The 19,600-nt window shown below is 41.3% G+C and overlaps 1 protein-coding gene across 9 annotated transcripts in view; it reads left to right on the top strand.

Moving 5' to 3' along the window:
* The window catches only part of FOXP1 (forkhead box P1), a 598,032-nt gene that overhangs the window by 197,914 nt on the left and 380,518 nt on the right, over window positions 1-19,600 (top strand). Inside the window, exon 1 of one of the 9 annotated variants that reach the window (XM_079934809.1) lies at window positions 11,215-13,298. The exons of the other annotated variants lie outside the window; for them this stretch is intronic. The gene's annotated coding sequence lies outside the window, so the exon portion shown is untranslated. Of the gene's footprint in view, window positions 1-11,214; window positions 13,299-19,600 lie in introns of those variants that run through there. 9 annotated transcript variants of the gene reach the window in all.

Raw genomic sequence — 19,600 nt, 5'->3', positions numbered from 1 at the left:
GCGTCTTTCGCTGCAGATCTAGCTGAAAGCATGTGCAGTTACTGAGCCACCTGGAGCCGGCTCTCCTCATGTCACTTCACCCTAATAGTGTCGGCCAGCATGGCCATCTTTAATTAGATGAGGAACGTCAGGGTTTCCTGATGTTGTTATCTTTCATAGTTTTCACGGTGATGCCCCCGACCTGGGGTTACAAAAACTCTGAAACATATCCACCACCCTCGAAATGCACACTTACTGATTATCTGACACATTATGATACCGCCTCTAAATCTGTCGCTGGAGCAGTGGTCCCCAGTGCCTGCGGTCTTAGAATTCCAGGGCTCTGAGACGTCTAATCGTGGAGTTTTTCAGTATTTAAGTTAGGAGGATTTTGGTGGTAAGCAACAGAAAGTCCAGTTCGGGCAGCTTAACCAGTGTCACTGGCAAGTCCTTAGTGGGTGAACTGCAGGAGAGATTTGATCAGGCTCTTTGCTCTGTTTTCCACAGTGGCGCTGACTTATCTTCAGACTGCCCCTATGTGCAGTCGTAAGATGGTTCCTAGCAACTGCTGGGCTGTAGATGTACTTGAACGAGCCAAGCAGGAGAGAGGAAAGGGGAATCTTTTCTTAAGATTTTTGGACAGATTCCTGAAGCTCTAATTGGACAAGTTTCCAGCACATTCCACTCTGCCGATGGCCAGGGAGATGGGATGTACTAATTAGCATATCCTAGGTAATATTTTTCCACCACTAGAGCCAAGTGGAGTCAACCTCCCCAAAACCCTATGACTCCTCAACTTTCCCTTGGTTCTGTGTGAAGAGGGGTTTGAAGGAAAGGATGCTGGGGCCACAGCTTCAAATGTAAACCTCATTGACCAGTTTTTTTAAGTTTCAAAAGGCCTGAAGTGAATTCAGTAATTTGCAGGAGACAGCACCTTAGGGGTTAACCAAACTGTCTTTGGCTTTTGGCCATGAATATTTCAATCTGTGAGCTCTGATTGGCAATTTGGTAGATATTCTGTATTAATTAATTCTTAACAAATAAATTTTAGCTGGTAGAATCTTCTGAAACTTAGTATCTGTGTAGGTGGGAGTGCTTAGAACTTGATAAAAATAGTTCATTGTGGTTAAAAAAGAAATTGGGAACCTCAGCCTTCTGAGTCAATAGCAGATAAATTGAGTTGTAATTCACCAAAGAAGTGATGACCAGTTGAAATACTGTGCAGATGTGGGGAAAAAAATGCCCTCTAGTTGTACTGGTCTTAGTTCCACAATTTAAAATCCAGCATTTCAAGTGCTTTTTTTCAGATATGGTAAGTTTTACGTTTTACTAGCATGTTTTAGAAACATTAATCATATGGAAAGAAAACGATGATGAATTTTAACACTGATGTTGTCTATGAGTCAACAACAGAAATGGTTGTTGGTGGAACCACCAAAAAACATTTCTCTCTTGGGGGAAAAATGTGTAGTTGAAAGGCCACAGAAGAGATGCATATTCAGTCAGAGTAATGAGAGGCAAACGCAATAATGTAAGATTGTTTTACAGGAAGAAATCTCTAAAAAGAATATAGCCAAGCTGTTGAGGAAATTCATTGTTAAAGAATAAACATTGTGCGTATCAAACACCAAAGAGTGTAAAGTGTGTGGATGGTAACGTGAACTTACCCTAAGATGCAGGAAGTCTTTGATGCTCGGTGCACCTTGGAAGCATTTCCATCAGAGGGAAGAAAGCCATTGGACCCTGCTTAGGTCATACTGGGTATTTTATCCGTGCAAAGTGATATTTGCTCTGAAGCATTTGGCCTAGACTCACGCTGAGCCGCTTGGCCTTTTGCTGTTGTTTTACCTGACTAACCCAGCGTTGGTTGTTTTGGACTGACTGCCTCACCAATTGCCAGACGAGGAATTCTTGGCCAGTGTGTCAGGGTCCTGTGAATGTAAAATAAGACCCTGCTGCTCCCCATGGGGAGGCTGGCCAACCTGATGTTCTTGGGTAGCCTGCCTGACCTCCTGTCCACTAGGGGTCCACAGCTCAGACTCCACTCTGACCTTAGAAGACAGATCGCTACGTCTGGATGTCTTATTTACATAGTCTTCAGTTTTGTATCCCAACCCCTCCCTGCCTGCACCCATCTTCTTGGTTTCTTATTTTTCAAACTGCTTTGCCTTTCTCGGGCGTTCTTCCTGACTTTGCTTATGGTTTCCCTGGTTTTGATCTAAATACTACCTATACTTTATGAGCTTCTGTTTCCCTTTAAGTTCCTTCATTTGCTGGAATACAGATCAGTCGATTTAAAAAGGAGATTTTACATTACCCCTTTCAAGAAAAAGTAGTATCGGTTACCGGAGCTCGATGGTAACCTAAAATAAATATTTTGAAGGCAGCATGGTGGTATACACAGGAGTCGGTAAACTTTGTGGTAAGGGACCAGGTGGTAAATATTTTCAGCTTCACAGGCCTTTATGGTCCCTTTGCAGCTACTCACCTCCATTGTAACGCCACATCAGGAGGAAACAAAACATAAACGAGCGGGCATGGCTGTGTTCAAATAAAACTTTATTTATGGATGTGGAAATGTGATTTTCATTTCATGAAATATTACTTTTCTTTTGACTTTCCCCCCCAAGCCCGTCAAAAATAAAAAATCTCTTCTTATCTCATGGGCTTTACAGAAATCAGCAGCCGCAGGCCAGGTTTGCCCACAGACCGTCATTTGCTGACCCATGATCAAAGCTCACTGTAGACTGTTGACTACCTCTTCTTAAGGTATTGAGCTGGAGGGCTTCTCTCTTTTTTTAAAAGTGGCCCTCAGCGTGTGTGAGGTGTCAGACCAGCACCCAGATGAGGCTTTGACCTTGACATAATTAGAAGGGTTGCCCTGGAATTTGAAAGAACACAACTAAGGATGCAGTTCAGTGTGATTTGTTGTCATGTCTGTACCACCCCAAATCATTGTAGTGGTTTAAGTCCAGAACTTCAGGAAATAATGCCTTGTCTCTTGGTTCTACCCAATCGTTCTTCTAGTCATCACCCAGATAACGTCAAGATAAAGATACAGATGGCACGGGAGTGAGGCAAGAGGCAGAGAAAGGGAGAGGGTTCAACATCATAGCTAGAAACAGCCAAGATTAGTGATGGGGGAGGACGGGGGTGAAAGAATGGCTTTTTTGTTAAGGGAGCAAATATCTGAAAGAAGAAAAGAACTTCTTAGACCAGAAGTTGGTAAGAATTTGAATGTTTTGCCAACGAATCCATTACCCTGTCTCGTCTTGCTGATAGTGTCATGTAGTATCATGTAGTATTACCCGTTCATCTCCCAGCAGTAGCTTCTTTGGTGTTTGTGTGTCACATCGTTCTATTCCAGAAGTTTCTGATGTTAGTATTTCCTCTCCCTTGGCAAAAGGAACAAGGGAAATTGGTGACCCAGGATAGTGTCTCCTTATCCAACTACTTTCTGTCGCTTTGTGGTGGCTCATTCAGTGATAACCTCAAATACAGGCTTTTTATTTTCTTGGGCTGTATTGATTCTGTTTTACATATGGTTTGGACAGGAATCCTTGAGTTATTTCTTTTTTTTTTTGAGTTATTTCTTTACAGAATTCTGTGTTAGGAAGCTAGCACCAGTGTGGCTTCATCTCATAACTTGAGGTAAATGTCTGGAGGGTATGAGACTTTAGATGGCAACAGTAGTGGAATATTTTGCTTTACACTGTGATAGGTAAGTCCACCAAATTCTGGGGAAGCATTTCTATATAGCATTCATAGGATAATTATTACTACTATAACCTGAAAAATAATCTTCATGTTACCAGCAAAAAAATGATTTTTATTTCAAAGCAGACTTCTTAAAATAAAGTTGTTTTTTCAAGTTGCTTTACTTTCCAGGATCAACATGAACCAGGAAACCTTATACCAGAAGTATTAGCTGATATGTTCTTAAGTGTGGTAGTATAATTGTCAAGTAATTACCCAAGTTGGGAAGAGAGATCTGGTTTCAAATTCTGGCTAAGCTACTTAGTAACTTTGTGACCTTGGGAAAGTTATTTCATCTTCTTAAGGCTCCATTTTCTCATTTGAAGATGCAGGTGAAAAATCACCTCCCTCACTTCAGGAACTGAAAATATTCTAGTTTATCAGATGCTTAGGGGTTGCACGGGCTTATGCAAAAACAGTTCTGAGCACAGTGCATAGTAAGTAAAAAGTATTTCCTTTCTGTGATATTTATTTACCTAATTAGATAAAAGCAGTTCCGATTATTCGTCTGCTGCTGGCAGCCTAGGCTGAAGTTAAGTAGTAGAAGATATTTCAATCTAGGAGTCACTGCCCATCTCACCTTTCTACGTTTTTGCTGTCTGATTTAAAATTATTTTCTCTTACGTAAAAAGGCAGTGCGTGCAGTCCATATGAGATCGGAATTTGGGTACCTTCATATCAGTGACCGTGGCCCCCTGAAGTCTGTTAAAGTTGCTTTAACAAACCCAGGAAACATTGACTCACACATTCTAACACCTTATCATCAATTCAGATGTTCCTGCTTACCCATTCACCATTTAGTTTTTTCCTCCAGTTTTTATTAATTTTGAGAATGAAAAAGGATGAAGAATCTTTTCTGCATGTCGCTCAGTTTCAAGTTTCTATAGGTAAAAGGTGAATAAATATGACAGGTATCGGTAGATACTCCTCTGTCCTCCCTTCTTTTGCTACCTGTCACCTTTTTTCAATTTCTTGCATCAGCTTCTACATCTGGAGGAGGTATGTGACGTGGAAAAGTCATCCTCCATCCCCATGATTCTCAGATGCTGTCTGGGAGATGAAAGAGGACCGTAGCACGGTGCCATTGAAGAGTCAAGAGGAAAAGCTTAAAAGAAAGTGAAGTCAAGGGGCTTCCCTGGTGGCACAGTGGTTAAGAATCCACCTGCCAACGCAGGGGACACGGGTTCGAGCCCAGGTCCGGGAAGATCCCACAAGCCGCAGAGCAACTAAGCCCGTGCGCCACAACTACTGAGCCTGCGCTCTAGAGCCCACGCACCACAACTACTGAGCCCATGTGCCACAACTCCTGAAGCCCGCGTGCCACAACGAGCCTGTGCTCCCCAACAAAGAGAGGCCACTGCAGTGAGAAGCCCATGCACCACGATGAAGAGTAGCCCCCGCTCGCCCCACCTAGAGAAAGCCCGCACGCAGCAACAAAGACCCAATGCAGCCAAAAATAAATAAAATAAAAATAAATTTAAGAAAGTGAAGTCAAGAACTCATTTATATAAATTTGGAAGTTGAAGATGGTGGTGCGGTTTTCCTTGAGCCCTCTTTTGGGGTAAAGCAAATTCTAGACATAACTGACTACTTAAGCTGTTTTGGGTTCATAGGATCACAAGTTCCAGTTCCAGGTTGGTTTCTTTTTGATTTTTTTTTTTTTTTAACTAAATGGCTACATTACAAAATTTGGAATCAGAACTTTCTCCCAACCTGTGTTGGGAAAACTTATACTGATAACTTACATTACCATTTGCTTTGGAACATACTAACCAGGATTTCTGGTAATTTTAAGGTGCCCATTTTAAGATGCAAGTCACAGCTCTTAAGTACTAAGGCGACATATTTTTCAAATACTGTCTATGAATTGATTCAGTAGTGCCAAGGAATACATTTATCCCATTCCAAGGAGAACAAATTGTTCCAATACAGTAGCTTTTGGGAACTCAGCCATACCAGTTTGCTGCTTCTGGGCCTTACTTTACTTGTCTATAAGATGGAATTAACCTTATTATCTCAATGGTTTGTGAAGATGCAGTGATAGAATCGATGTGAAATGGTTTTGTGATATTTTGTAATATTACGTAGCCCATCAGATGCCATCCAATGTAATCTTTGAAATAATTGCTTTTGGAGGTTTCATCCTCCATAAATTCACCCAGCGAATAAGGACAGTATTGACTGCCCCGTCTTCTCTGGGTGGTTCATTCAGCATTGGAGAAACAGACATTTTAGTTTGCATTCCACGAATCTTGCAACAGATCCTCAGTTCATGTCCCCCCTTTCCCCCGTCGCTACCATAATTAGATTTACCATCCTTTCTAACTATGAAACTTTTTTACAAATAATTTATTTTCTTCTTTTTCTTCTGGGTTTGTTAAGATATAGTTGACACACAATGCTAAGTTTAAGGTGTACAGCATAATGTTTTGACTTACATACATCATGAAATAATTACCACAGCAAGTTTAGTGTGGTATCTCTCATAGAGATACCAAAAAAAAAAGAAAAAGAAAAAAAAATTCTGCCTAGTGATGAGAACTCTTTGGACTTACTCTCTTAGCAGCTTTCATATCTAACAGCAGTGTCAATTATATTAATCATGTTGTATATTACATCCCTAGTGCTTACTTATTTTCTAACTGGAAGTTTGTACCTTTTGACCACCTTCATCCAATTCCCCCTCTCCCCAGCTAGACCCCCTCCCCCACCCCTGGTGACCACAAATCTGTTCTTTATTTCTATGTTTATTCGTTTTTGAGGTGTCATTGACTGACAACACTATGTTAGTTCCTGGTGCATAACATAGTGATTGGATAATTCTATACATTTCAAAATGATCACCACGATAAGTCTAGTTACCATCTGTCACCATACAAAGATATTACATTATTATTGACTATATTCCCCATGCTGTACGTTTCATCCCTGTGACTCATTAATTTTGTAACTGGGAGTTTGTACCTCATAATCTCCCTCACCTATTTCGCTCATCCCCTCACCCCCTCCGCTCTAAAAAAAAAGTTCATTTTAGAAGTTAATACTCCAGTGCCCGCCAGGTAATGTAAGTTCTAAGGATACTTTTACAAAATCCGCTTCCCTGCTGCGATCTTCTAGCCTTATTTTTGTCAACAGCTAGAGCAAGTGATTTCTTCATCCTCGTCCTTTTAAGATCATGGTTATTATTTCCAAGTGTGAAATCAGAGTATTTTAGTTGGAGAAACCATTTCATTTCCTCATCATGTTTAGATCTAGAATGTCTCCTTGTACTTTTTATTCTTTACTTGGGGATACATCCAAGTGCTCAGATATAGAACATTTAGGGCTTAATTTAATATGATAAACTGTGAAGTCACTTGAATGTGCCTTTTAGTTACTTCTCTCTAGATTTTTCTATCTCCCAAGGTAAGATATACTATACAGAAATGTGAAAACAAGACCAAAAGCAAGTGTATACATCATTAAGTGACACTGAAATCATATTGTGTTTCTTTCCCATATCACACTGTTTAGTCTGTCTGGATTCTAGCTGTTTCTTTACTTAGGCCAACTTGTTGTGTCTTCCTCTGAATTTATCTGAGTAGAAGAATTAAGAGAAAAACCCCTGGGATTTCCTTCTCAAAAAGAACCCCTGACTCATTTCCCACTTCTCCATGTAGATATCAGTGAGCTCTTTTTTTTTTTTTTTTCTGTGATCAAATTTAGAGGTAACTACTTTTCTCCTGACCCGGTAACTGATGACTTCTTTTTGTCTCTGTCTTATGGCAGTTCTGGTTTAATTTCTTTGGGCATTTGACTCTTTACGTGGCTAGAGATGTTCTCACGCAGATTAGCAAGGACATCAGCTTTCCTTCAAGTGAAGGACCTGGTAGCCTTCTTGTTCAACATGTTAACCTTTGGGTCTGAAACAGAAACAGACTCACAGACGTGGAAAACAAACCGAATGGGAAAGGGGGTGGGTGGCACGGGAGAGATACATTAGGAGTTTGGGAATAGCAGATACAAACTACTGTATACAAAACAAGTAAATAAGGTCCTATGGTACAGCAAGGTCCTACGGTACAGCACAGGGAACTACATTCAATATCCTGTAATAAACCATAGTGGGAAAGAACTTGAAAAAGTGTGTGTGTTAATATATACAAATATATATAGCTGAGTCGCTTTGCTATACACCAGAAATGAACACAACATTGTAAATCAACTATACTTCAAGAGAAGAAAAAAAAATGACTGGTAGACACAGGAAGAAACCAGAGTAAAAGATAATGAAGCAAACTTTGATACCATTGTCTCGCTGTTCAAGGAGTGCCAGGAAGTTGGCAGCATTTTTATTTGCCCAGGGTGTGTTTAGTATCTCTAGCTCTTTAATATTGGCAAGTAGGTGATCGTACTGTCAGGTTATGATACTTGAGGGCAGCCCTGTTCCTTGGGTTGTTGCACAATAATAACTTTTCAGCTTTTTGCTACTTGCTATCGTTTGGGGGTTCAGATGCTCCTGAAGTTCATTTTCTGACTTGCGTATGTGACATAGAATGAGAATGCTCAGTAACATACCTCCACAGGAGACTCTCGTCTTAATAGTATACGTACAGAGATATTCTGTGTTTTGGTGGAAGTTACTCCGTTATAACCCTTGATGTGTGCTCCCTGCTGGGAAAGCATTCTAGAAACGGATGTCAAGGAAGGGACATTCGTTCATTCCATACGTTTTCTAATTTCCAAAAATGTGCACCGTCAATATTTTTTCTTAATTGAACATTTTGTTGAACAGACGGGTGCTTTAATTATGGTGGTCTAAATTTACACACATTGCAGTGGTATTTTGCTACATTAATTACCTTACTTGTCAAGAGTAACAGGTAATTACTACATCAACTCACCCTCCTGCAGTACCTGGAAACATAACTTTATTTGAACAGATAAAAGAAACCCGAGTATAGCCACACCACACCTTAGCTTGTGATAAAGGCTGGCCGTTCTCACAGTATTTGTTTTATAATGGGGCGGGGGTGGGTGGGGGCAGAGGTGAGCTGGCCCTTTTCCTTGTGTCTGTCCACCTAAGGTGGAAATCCAGAAACTACGTCATAGATTCAAAGAGTCTGGACTGGAAGGAACCTTTGGAATAATTGAATTCATTAAGCCTTCTCCGTACAGTGTGTTTCAGACAATGACTTTTCTAAGTCTGCACAGTAAGTAAATTAGTGTCCAATCCAGAATTGGCACTGATTTCACCCCACCAGGCTGGTAAAAAGCTTAAGGGATGTTAACGATTTCTAAAAAATAATTATAGAAAACTTCTCACCGATGGTTTGGCTGCCTTGTGAAAAGTATTTATCCTGTAGTCTGTTGAACTGCCAGGTACAACTCACATCGTTTGATTTCCTCCTCAGTGTATGGGTGTCAGCTGTTATGACAAGTTGTGTTAAAATTCTACTTTAACTTTTTTTTTTTGGTAAAGGCGCAAACTTTTTTTTTGAATTTTTGAACTTTATTTTTTTATACGGCAGGTTCTTATTAGTTATCTATTTTGTACATATTAGTATATACATGTCAATCCCAACCTCCCAGTTCATCCCACCACCACCCCCTCCAAGACGTGCACATTTTTGAGCCTGTAGGATGCCCCTAGCCAAATTATGCAGCATTACCTCTCTCGGTTGCCATGGCATAGAACAAAAGGACTGTGTTAGCTTGTAGGTGTGGCGCGGAATATACACAATGACATAATAGAGGCGGACTATCTTAAAAGGCTTTGTCCCCTTTTTAGTCAAACACCTGTGACAAAATTACGAACTGTGGTTAACATATACCACTTACAAGTGGTTTTTCAGAGTCGACCAGGGTAGGGGAGCTCAGCTTGCAAAGAACTTTCTTTCCCTTTGCACCTGGCAGGAGGAATGGGGTGACATTAGAAAGAAGTTCAAGACGTCTAGGGGTTATGGACCCAGCCTTGCAGAAATGATATGGGATGGCTTGTAGAGGACAGGGCAGGCCTCCTGGGGGTGCTTTGAGATGTACGGCCAAGGATCTCCCCAGCCCTGGACCCACTTCAGTTTCTCAAGCCTGAAATCGTGGCACAGATGCTTCGTTCCTGTAACTGTAGTCTTATCGCACGCCGTTACACATCACTCTGGGCTCTGGAACTCGTGATATTATAGCTCACAGTTATTGGCTTTTCCTTGGGTTTTTTTTTTAAATTAACAGACAGAATACGATAATTAATGTAGTCATTCCTGCGTGCGACAAATATCTCTTGAGTGTCTGCCGTATGACGGTCATTGTGCTTTGTGTGAGGGTTGCAGAGAGGGGAAGGCAGCCCAACAGACCCTCGCTCTCACAGACTTTGCCTTTGAGTAGAGGGAGGCAGAGAGAGTCAATAATGGAATGAAGGAGCAATGTAGTGACATAGAATAAAAATACATGAAGGAAACGGTATACGGCCCATACCTTGACAGGGTCACTTAGATGGTCTGATCAGGGAAGGCAGCATGGAAGAGATGGTTTTTTGTTTTGTTTTGTTTTGTTTTTTTCATAGTTTTAGGACTAGGAGTTTTCAGAATCGAGATGGTTTTTGATTTAAGGTCTAAAGGTTAAAAATGATCTCCATATACAAAGAGCTGTAGGAAGAACTTTCTAGGCAGAGAGAATGATGAGGCCTAAGCCTCAGAGTTAGTGAGAGTATGGTGTGGGAACAGAAGGTCATTCGCAGGAATAAGGGTGGGTGGGTGAGGATGGTACGGGAGAGGTTGGAGCTGGGCCCTACGTGACATGGCAAAGGGCTGGGTCTTCTTCTCAGACTGATGCCAAGCCCTCGAAGGCAGCCACTTCTGATTCAGAGGTCAGAACAAACCACATGGTCGGCTGCTGGGGACAGGATTGCAGAACTTCAGGTATTTTCCTGAGAGTAGACTTCCTTGGGAGAGAGGCTAAGGTCTGGGTCCCCAGAGGTTGGGCAAGGAACCCAGAAAGAGTCCCCACCCGATACAGACTCGGCTGGTCCTGGTTAGGAGAAGACCGTCTTCCACCTGGGCATCCAGATGTGCACGGACAGGCAGGTTGGAAGCAGAGGACTTCGGGGCACAGTCCTCCAAGCAGCTGCAGCACCATCATCACCTGGAGACAGAAATGTAAAATTTCTGGCCTTACCGCAGCCTTACTGAATCAGAAACTCTGGGGTTAGGGCCCAGCAGTCCTGTTTTAATGAGCCTTCCAGGTGATTGTGTTGAGCCTGTGAGTTTGAAAACCCCTTTATGAGATACTAGTGCCGGAAAGGACTTTTCAGTTCTCCAAACTCACTGTTCTCAGTCTGCAGATGAGGGGACGCAGTTAAAAGCTACAGCTCAGTGCTGATGAGAAGCTGGGTCTCTCGACCCTATTCTAAGTGCTCTATCCTCAGGAGTTTATGGATTTAAAGAATAAACAAAACCCACTTTGTTTTTGTCTTTTGTGGTTCTTTTTGAGGGATCATTCTGATATTTATAGAAAGGAGGAGACAAATGAATATTTAAGAAGGAATAGTGGTGCGGTCTGTGAACTGCCTCGTTTCTCTTGCTATTATTTTCTCAGAGAATTTAGAAAAGCAATTTTCGTGTGACTAACCCACTCTTTTCTCCCTGTCGGTGGAAGAAAAACAAGTGTTTTGTCTTAAGTTACACCGTTGAGACACTTAGCAGAGGGTAATGGCGTTCTTTTGTTTCTGTATTACTCAATGTCTTTGGCCTCATTTTTGGTTTGGAAGTCCTGATACTCCCACGTTATATTTTTAAAGTCATTGTAGAAGACAGAAGACGGATTATTGTCAGGCCCGGTGTTTGTGTTTGTCTGTTTTGACCAAGAGAATCACAGAATTGCTCTCTTCACCCTCCACCCAGCCCCACCTCCCTGGCTAAGTTCTGCTCATCTTTTTAATGTCTTAGGCTTCCAGATCATTTCTAACATGCAGCCTTTTCTGACGTGTTGTGCTTAGGTCAAATCTGTGTGTTCATCTTTCCCACTTGCTTGTATTGTTGTTTCCTGCAGGCCTCGTGAGAACAGAGTCCTCATTTGTCATATATGACCTAGGGTAATTGCTGAAAAAGTTAACTGTCACGTGAATGCTTTCCCTCTTAATTGATTAGTCATTTGTCACTCTATCAACAACCATTTATTGGAAGACATGGTGGCAGGTCTTTTCTGAAAGGGGATACACAGAATATCAAGACATGGTCCCATGGTGGAGACTAAGCCAGAAATAAGTAGGTATTCAAGGAAATCCTAATGAAGACTGTAATAAGGTGTAAAGTATATTAGTCAGGATGTGTTGTGCTAGCTGCTGTGACCAACAACCTGCAAATCTTGGTAGCTTAACATAATAAAGGTGTATGTCATGCTCCCTTCATGTCTGTATGTGCCCATGGAACCTCCTCCATCCTGGATTTGCCAAGAGAACTGGGGGTCTCCACGGTCTCGGGGGATGAAGAACAGGGAGCACAGTTGATTCTTTGGTCAGGCTTGGAAGTGGGGCACCTTGCTTCTGCTCCCATCCCATGGACCAGAAATCGGACACATGGTCCCAACCTAAGAGTCAGGAAAATGGGGCAACATAATCGTCCTGTGTGCCCAGGAAGAGGAAGATGAAATGGCACTAGTTATTGTGTGATAGTCCCAAACAATACGTTACTCTGGTTTGGGCCACTGAGGTTAGATCACAATGAAGCACAGCGCCTTCTCTCTTTGCTAGCTGCTCGTCAGTAAACACCCTTGTTCCCCCAGAGATCAGAAGAGCGATAGTCCTCAGAGGGCCCTGATTTTTGCATGTCATGGGGAAGATGTCTTTCATTTCATTCCCAACTGAAAGCCCATCTTCCTCTGGGGTTAGGCAGGGTGATTTGTTGATGAGCCAGCTGTGGCTTGCATTTGTTCCACTGTAAGATGGAATAGTCTACCCCGAGTGCGAGTGTGACTACACACTGATTGGCTTTCTCATGGTGGGACCTCGCTGCGTTCTGCAGTTGGCTCTCCCTTTCTCTTTTCCTCCTGGAGTTGACGAGTTTGGAGAAAAGAGTTTCCCGGTGGTGAGAACCAACAAAATCTCTCCCACTTGTCGTTGTTGTGGGCTTACAGACAACCCTTGGGCGAATGGTTATGTGTTCAGGAGAAAGCTGACGTTGCTTTTAAGGCTTAAGTTTTTTGTGTACTCAGCTCAGTTTATTTCTCTCCAGAAGATACCATGGGAAATGTTTCGTGGTACATTAAGTGGAGGAAAACATATTAATCAAGTGTTGATGATGCCTATTTTTTTGTTCTTCGAAAAAAGATGTTTCTTCCCCACTGTCTTCTTGACCACAGTGGTTCTCAAGAAGGAAGCTGGAATCTTCATCTAGTCCTCAGTCTTCCTTCCTCTATCCTTTTAGCTCAGTACAGAGGCACAGTGAGAAGCTGAGCAGGGCCAGTGGAGACGTGTAGTTGAGCTGGAGGCTGGAGAGATCTCCAGTGGCCTTTTAAGGACCAAGTGCAGGTTTTGATCTCTTTCCCTGCGAGTACTGGGGAGCCACTGAAAGTATGCAAGCGGGGAGTGAGAGGTGAGTGCAGGGTGAATATGCGTGCATGTGTGTGTGTGTGTCTGTCTGAGACAGAGATTGACCGAGAGAAAGAAAACAGTGATGAATGATGACTGCCTTTGTCGTGTGCTTTTTGGCTGGTGGGGAAGAGCCCTCCACAGGAGAGAGTGAATGTGGAGACAGCGTAGCACCTTTTTCCTCGCTGACATGAGAGGTTTCCTCCCTCTTTCTGCTCAGAAGTTACTTGTCAATCGGGAGCTCACCATCCCCTCTTCAAAGCAAAGTAGTGCATTGGGGTAAATATTTACGAAATGGCAAGCTTCCTTGATCGAGATGTATTTTGTGTTTAAGGAGCCAATGACTCAGAATTGTTTTAAGTTATTGAAAGACAAAGTTATTGTGTGCCATCACGTAAAAAGGAAAGAGGAGAGAAAGTGCAGTTTTTGAATCAGACAACTGATTTACAACTATAATCTACAAGCGATCAAATGCTTTCAGCAAAATTGTTTTGGGTTTTTTCTGAAGGCTTAAAGTATAAAAATTTAATTTATTTACAGAATCTCATTAGAGGACTTTTTAAAAGTAAGGTGAACTCTTCAGTTGCTTCGAGGAATGTTAATTGAGTGCGTGAGATGGTATAACACCATGTTTGGGAAATGAGAGATGACACGAATCTCTGCTCTCGAGACACTCCTGTTCTGAGAAAGAGGCAATCAAAAGCCATTAATAAATGAGTGTCAATAAATGTACAGCGAATGTCTTCTTCTTTTTGAAGTTCAGATAGCTTTTTCATATTCTATAACCGATATTTGAGAAATTGCTTTGTTTTAGAGAATCAAAAATGCAAAAAAACTGTAAAGACAATAGCAGCTAATCCCATTTCCTCCAAGGCAAACTCTCTGTCCATTTTCTTTTCTTTTTTTGATGCATATGTTTAAGAGTGTACTTTAGCTATGATTTTTCTATCTTATTTCATGGCCCATCATAACAAGCGTCTGTACGCATTTCCCTATTCCTGGAGTTATTTTTAATGGCTACAAAATATTCTTTTGTCAGGCTGGGCTATCGTTGACTTGCTTTTTTTCTGTTGGGATTGACATTTTAGGTAGAACAAATTCATACAATTTATCCATTTTATGTCTCAAACCATCTTGTGTACTTCACTGTTGTAATAAAACATGAATGGGGAACTGAGATTTTTTTAAAAAAAGCATTTCTCTGTCTGTATTACGTCTGTGAGCTTTACCACCCGCCCAAAAAAAGTGAACTAAAACCTTGTTACAACAACTTTACATTCTTGGGAGAATGACGGGAGAATATATTTGATGCGTTTCTTCTGGCATATTCTATCTTCGGACACATAGCTCCCACTCTGGAATTGGTTGATAAAGAGCGTCCTCCAAATCCAGGAAAGCTGTTTGGTTCTAATGTGGGGAGACTTTGTACTTGATTTTGAAACTTCTAGAGGTTGTCATTTTTTGCTTCTAGCATTCACTCCTCCAGTGACATTTTAAATCTACAAATTATTTATTTTGCTTTACTTTTTTTTAAAGAAGTATTTATTATAAGGTGACTTTAAGGTGACTGTTGCCTCCATTACCTTAAGACAGGGACTTGATTGTGCTGGCTGAGAAAAACCATCAGCTTTTTCTTTTCGTTACAGTGATACTATTTCCCATTATTTAACACATGAGAAATCATAATGTGTTATGTGTCAGTATGTAAAACCCCCAGTCAATTTTCTAAGGCAGAAGGTAGCAAATGATGGTGGTGATCATTTTGTAACATATAAAAATACCGAATCACTATATTGTTGTACACCCGAAACTAATATAAGAAGTCAATTATACTTCCAAAAAATGGGAGGGATGAAATTTAAAAAAAAAAAGAGTTGGCAACTTATGGCCCTGGGGCCAAATCCAGCTCACTACCTGTTTTTGTAAATAAAGTTTTATCAGAACACAGAACCCATTTGTTTATTTATCCCCTTTAGTTGCTCTCCTGCTGCAGTGGCAGAGTGGCATAGTTGCCGCAGAGAACTTACAGCTGCGAAAGCTGCAGCATCTAAAATATTCACCGTCTGGCCGTTTACAGAAAAAGGTTGCCAACCCTTGTTCTAAAATATGACCAAAGTATAGTAAAATGCCTTATATATAGTTAACAACCATTGCATTAAGAATGTAAAAATGTCTAAAACATTGATTTCTCAACAATTAATATGCTCTCAACATGCATTTTTTTTTGAAATGTGGCTTTTTTTTTTTCTTTCTTTTTTATCACCAAGAACATCTGCGACACATCCCCTTTGTTGCTGGCTTTTCAAAACCTCTACAGAAGTTTCTGACATTCTACCGATTGTATTGTAACTTGACACTTTCTCCTCATGCTTTTAATTGAAAATGTTGTGTTACATTTTAGAGCATGTCATGGACTTTTCTCTTTTATAAGCAACAAGCAAAAACGTTTGACTTAGAAATAAGCATTTCCTGCAAAATGTGGGTATTAAAAGCCAAGAGGCAGTCAACTAAGAAAATGTCCACTGGATCTACATTCCCTGGCGTTGGTTCGTCTTTGACTTCTTAGAGGCTCAGTGTTGCCATCCGTAAAATGGAAATCGGACCACCTCACAGGGCCACGTGAAGATAAAGTAAGGAAAGATACACCTGACACGTTTTGGGAACACATTAGCTGCCTGCTTCCTTTCTTCTTTCTACCCTTAGGTTAATTAGAGGAGCAAACAATCACAACTATAACGTATCTTCAGGGATGTTTCCAAATTTGCAAATTTATGTGTGGTGTTTCCGAAATTCAAGTATACGTTTGGAACCGGGTGGAAACTAGAAAGGTCTGTGTATTCGGGTAAGAGATACAAACTGGCGAATGTAATAAGCGTTCCTGAGTCTCAGAGGCTTAACATAGTGCAGGTATACTTGTGAGGCACCTCCGTCTGCTGGCTGGTGGGGAACAAGTATGGTGGTCTGCTCCATATGGTATTTCAGAGACCTTGGCTTATTCCCCCCAGTGACTCCACCATCTTGTAGGACTTGGAGTTCTGCCCTGGACCTCCGGGCTCACAACCAAGGGAAGAGAGAGGGCATTAGGGATGGGTCAGAGGCTCCTGGGTCAGGATGAAAGTAACATAGCAACTTCCATCTGTTTGGCCGTAACTCAGCCGCAAGGACCCACCTAACTGGAAATACATCCCAGCTGTGTACGCCCAGGAAGAAGGAAGAGATCTGATGAACATTCAGTGAGTCTCTGCCACAGACTGACCACATCTTCTTGGTTTATTATGGAGGATACATGCTTCCCAGGCATAAAAGGCGCAAAGATGCCAGTAATCTGAGAACCTGTCTTTAACAGTTACCCACGTAAATAACATTTGGAGACAGTAATGCTGGGTAGAGACAGTTAATCTGTATACGTGTTTAAATATATTTTAAAAATTAGCCTGTGATCTGAATCTGCTTCCCACATGTTGTGTGCCATTTACATACTTTGGCATTCTAAAATCACAGATCTATCCCAGAGTAAGTTTAGAGATAGATACTTAAGAAATGTTGCATTCAGTGACATTTTCATTACCAAAGTGGTCCACGTGGACTCAGATTTATTTTGCCACCCTATAAAAGCAGAAGTCATACACAGTATTGAGTGGAATTTTTATCCACGAGGGCAGATAGGACATTCGTTGAAATACTGCCATTGTTATTTGATTCAAATGCACATCTTACAATGAACCACATCAGGACCATTTTCAATTTTTTAATACCTCTCATGGATCTAAGCACACCTTTTTTAAGTTATTCATTTTAAATTATGATTATATGAATACTTTAGGATTATAATCACCGTTAAATGAAGGACAAAATTTATCATACCAAAATAGAAATTCAACTTAAAGTAGAAAGAACTTGATTGCAAGGTTTAGCAGACTAGAAACAAGACGTAAAGAGGATATTAAAGAACATTTTTCAAAAGACCCTCAGTAGTACAGATTTACAATAGATTTGGAAAAAACACAGTTGCATTCAGTGATGTTTGTGAAGATCGTATTTGAGGCAGTCTCATCAAAGATCAAACTTCTGTAAGATTGAAAAAGCACACTAAAGCAAACAAACCTTTTGGTCATTCCATGGAAAAACTAACTTCAAAAGAAATCTTCATTCAGTACCATAAAGTTGGTGAAGTTTATTTGAGATAGAAGTTGCTCTTGACCTGAAGGTGATCCTGTGGCTTTTTGGTCAAGAGTCAAGATTGTATATGGCCATAGGTGATTAAAAATATCCCTTTCACTTTTTCTTGGTATTCACGGCATTTCCTACTACCTGTCACTTTGTCCTTGACGAAATTTGAGACTGAAAACGAGTCGACAAGGATGGTTTTCCAATCAGTTCCTCATTTTTTCTCGGGTACTCCTTTGTTATGTTCGAGTTCAGATTTACTATTCATGAGCCACATTTTAACCAGTGACCATATCCGACAAATGGAAGCTAAGCGCTGGTTAGTATGTTGAAAATAAACGCGAGGGCTCTCATTAATGTCGCCCTCTGAATAATTAGTTGAGCATCGTGTACCGAGCAGCGGCGAAGGCAAGCTGGCTTTTCACTGGAACGACAGGCTGACAGCCACGTCCTGGAGTGTGGTCATTAGTGTGTCCCACCATCAATGTCATGTTACTGTGTCAAATTAGTTAGTGTCCCCTTAGGAGAGATGCCGGACCTACAAATTATCCTCCCACATCCCTGGAAACCGTGTTTGCGAAACCTGCGATCAAGTGTGGGCAAATTATTAACACGGCTCATAAATGAACTAGTTTACAGGCTTATAACATTTTACAAGTAGATAATAAAGGGTAGAAAAGTTTTCCAATTGCTTTGCCCTGATGTGAGGGCTGTGATCTGCCGACGTTTCCTGGAGGAGCCCACAGCTGATAGGTTTTCGAGAGGAGCGAGCATACACATGGAGTGTCAGAACGAATGTTTCGAAAATGTAGCCTCTGAAGGGAAGCCAGTGTAAATGCATTGGAAACAATATAATTAACGTGGTTATCTCATTGCTCTGAGAAGCCCGTGACAAGGGTCCTCTTTCTTGTGGCAGTTGCTCATTAATGAGGTCACCAATTAAGTCTGAACTTTGCCAACTGAAATTACCTGGAAAAATATTTCTGATGCATTCTTATCGTGCTCTTAAGCTGCCCTGTTGAAGGAGAATAACGCTAACACAGCACGTTAAAACTCATAGGGGAATGACGATTCTTAGTCCGTAATGTATTTGACAAACAGTTTACACTCACGTCGATACCTGATACCTAGAAAACAGAGTGTGGACCCATCTGTCCTGAGTTTATCTCCTATCAAGAAAAGGCACCCACTGGGAGCACCACCACTTAACAGTCTGCTGAGCCCCAGTAGACAGACAGCCCACGTAGCTTCCGGAGATACACGACTATTCAAATCATAAAACTTCATACATCTCTTTTTTGGTTTCAACTTCTCTGTCTGATTAGATTAGAATACATGTGCATTCACGGAGTGTTTTCTGAGTTTACTTTTGCAAGGGAACAGCGCACACACAGGGAAGAGGTCGTGCTTTTTGTTCGTCCTGTAGTTGCATTTCCCTACCTCACAGCGGGTCCCTTCTGACATCTTCAGGGCTGTACAGGTGTCATTATCATCTCAAGGATCTAAGCAGAAAAGGCCTGGCATGTAAAACCTTGCTACTGACTGCTGTTCACAAAAACCTGCTGAAACTGCTTGAGGATGAGCTGACTTGTCTGTCAGCAACTTCAACTTACTTGGCATTGTATTTGGTAAATACTCATAACCCAACTAAGCCGTGAAAGCGCATGGCCTCGGCACACACGAGCACACGCACAGGCTGACTGTTTGCAGGAGAGGGCTGTTTCACAGCCTCCTTCTGCATTTGAAATGCAATGGAGAAAGAACTGTAACCTTTGGGGAGTAAGATTTTGTGTTTGTCTGGCAGGTGAGATAGCTTGTCTTTTTTTTTTTTAATAAGGTGATGTGTGTGTGTGTGTGTGTGTGCGCGCGCGCGCGCGCGTATACGTTTGTGTGTGTATTTCCTCCGGTCGCTTGTACTGAATGCACTGAGAGAGACTGAAGACCAAAACCCAAAGGAAAATCTTCACTGGGACTCAGGGATCATCTTACCCATATTGCTCAGAATGAGATAACATTGTAATTCCTAGAAGTTATCCTCAAAAATAAGAACTGTTGGAAGTTAAAGGAACCAAACTTCCTAAGTGAATGACAGTGGCTTCAAGAGTAGCAGTTTTACTTGACTCTGTAACATCTTTGTGC

This window comes from Stenella coeruleoalba, assembly GCF_951394435.1.
Source record: "Stenella coeruleoalba genome assembly, chromosome: 10".
Taxonomy (NCBI): Eukaryota; Metazoa; Chordata; class Mammalia; order Artiodactyla; family Delphinidae; genus Stenella; species Stenella coeruleoalba.
This window is presented reverse-complemented; position numbering and strand designations above follow the sequence as displayed.